The sequence below is a fragment of the Sphaerodactylus townsendi genome, linkage group LG15 (assembly GCF_021028975.2).
Source record: "Sphaerodactylus townsendi isolate TG3544 linkage group LG15, MPM_Stown_v2.3, whole genome shotgun sequence".
In the NCBI taxonomy this organism is placed as follows: Eukaryota; Metazoa; Chordata; class Lepidosauria; order Squamata; family Sphaerodactylidae; genus Sphaerodactylus; species Sphaerodactylus townsendi.
In genome coordinates, this window is record NC_059439.1 from 21,118,069 (window position 1) to 21,120,438 (window position 2,370).

Consider the following 2,370-nt stretch of genomic DNA (forward strand, 5'->3'; position numbering starts at 1 on the left):
GGGGGGGGGGGGGGTGGGGGGGGGGGGGGGTGGGGGGGGGGGGGGGTGGGGGGGGGGGGGGGTGGGGGGGGGGGGGGGTGGGGGGGGGGGGGGGTGGGGGGGGGGGGGGGTGGGGGGGGGGGGGGGTGGGGGGGGGGGGGGGTGGGGGGGGGGGGGGGTGGGGGGGGGGGGGGGTGGGGGGGGGGGGGGGTGGGGGGGGGGGGGGGTGGGGGGGGGGGGGGGTGGGGGGGGGGGGGGGTGGGGGGGGGGGGGGGTGGGGGGGGGGGGGGGTGGGGGGGGGGGGGGGTGGGGGGGGGGGGGGGTGGGGGGGGGGGGGGGTGGGGGGGGGGGGGGGTGGGGGGGGGGGGGGGTGGGGGGGGGGGGGGGTGGGGGGGGGGGGGGGTGGGGGGGGGGGGGGGTGGGGGGGGGGGGGGGTGGGGGGGGGGGGGGGTGGGGGGGGGGGGGGGTGGGGGGGGGGGGGGGTGGGGGGGGGGGGGGGTGGGGGGGGGGGGGGGTGGGGGGGGGGGGGGGTGGGGGGGGGGGGGGGTGGGGGGGGGGGGGGGTGGGGGGGGGGGGGGGTGGGGGGGGGGGGGGGTGGGGGGGGGGGGGGGTGGGGGGGGGGGGGGGTGGGGGGGGGGGGGGGTGGGGGGGGGGGGGGGTGGGGGGGGGGGGGGGTGGGGGGGGGGGGGGGTGGGGGGGGGGGGGGGTGGGGGGGGGGGGGGGTGGGGGGGGGGGGGGGTGGGGGGGGGGGGGGGTGGGGGGGGGGGGGGGTGGGGGGGGGGGGGGGTGGGGGGGGGGGGGGGTGGGGGGGGGGGGGGGTGGGGGGGGGGGGGGGTGGGGGGGGGGGGGGGTGGGGGGGGGGGGGGGTGGGGGGGGGGGGGGGTGGGGGGGGGGGGGGGTGGGGGGGGGGGGGGGTGGGGGGGGGGGGGGGTGGGGGGGGGGGGGGGTGGGGGGGGGGGGGGGTGGGGGGGGGGGGGGGTGGGGGGGGGGGGGGGTGGGGGGGGGGGGGGGTGGGGGGGGGGGGGGGTGGGGGGGGGGGGGGGTGGGGGGGGGGGGGGGTGGGGGGGGGGGGGGGTGGGGGGGGGGGGGGGTGGGGGGGGGGGGGGGTGGGGGGGGGGGGGGGTGGGGGGGGGGGGGGGTGGGGGGGGGGGGGGGTGGGGGGGGGGGGGGGTGGGGGGGGGGGGGGGTGGGGGGGGGGGGGGGTGGGGGGGGGGGGGGGTGGGGGGGGGGGGGGGTGGGGGGGGGGGGGGGTGGGGGGGGGGGGGGGTGGGGGGGGGGGGGGGTGGGGGGGGGGGGGGGTGGGGGGGGGGGGGGGTGGGGGGGGGGGGGGGTGGGGGGGGGGGGGGGTGGGGGGGGGGGGGGGTGGGGGGGGGGGGGGGTGGGGGGGGGGGGGGGTGGGGGGGGGGGGGGGTGGGGGGGGGGGGGGGTGGGGGGGGGGGGGGGTGGGGGGGGGGGGGGGTGGGGGGGGGGGGGGGTGGGGGGGGGGGGGGGTGGGGGGGGGGGGGGGTGGGGGGGGGGGGGGGTGGGGGGGGGGGGGGGTGGGGGGGGGGGGGGGTGGGGGGGGGGGGGGGTGGGGGGGGGGGGGGGTGGGGGGGGGGGGGGGTGGGGGGGGGGGGGGGTGGGGGGGGGGGGGGGTGGGGGGGGGGGGGGGTGGGGGGGGGGGGGGGTGGGGGGGGGGGGGGGTGGGGGGGGGGGGGGGTGGGGGGGGGGGGGGGTGGGGGGGGGGGGGGGTGGGGGGGGGGGGGGGTGGGGGGGGGGGGGGGTGGGGGGGGGGGGGGGTGGGGGGGGGGGGGGGTGGGGGGGGGGGGGGGTGGGGGGGGGGGGGGGTGGGGGGGGGGGGGGGTGGGGGGGGGGGGGGGTGGGGGGGGGGGGGGGTGGGGGGGGGGGGGGGTGGGGGGGGGGGGGGGTGGGGGGGGGGGGGGGTGGGGGGGGGGGGGGGTGGGGGGGGGGGGGGGTGGGGGGGGGGGGGGGTGGGGGGGGGGGGGGGTGGGGGGGGGGGGGGGTGGGGGGGGGGGGGGGTGGGGGGGGGGGGGGGTGGGGGGGGGGGGGGGTGGGGGGGGGGGGGGGTGGGGGGGGGGGGGGGTGGGGGGGGGGGGGGGTGGGGGGGGGGGGGGGTGGGGGGGGGGGGGGGTGGGGGGGGGGGGGGGTGGGGGGGGGGGGGGGTGGGGGGGGGGGGGGGTGGGGGGGGGGGGGGGTGGGGGGGGGGGGGGGTGGGGGGGGGGGGGGGTGGGGGGGGGGGGGGGTGGGGGGGGGGGGGGGTGGGGGGGGGGGGGGGTGGGGGGGGGGGGGGGTGGGGGGGGGGGGGGGTGGGGGGGGGGGGGGGTGGGGGGGGGGGGGGGTGGGGGGGGGGGGGGGTGGGGGGGGGGGGGGGTGGGGGGGGGGGGGGGTGGG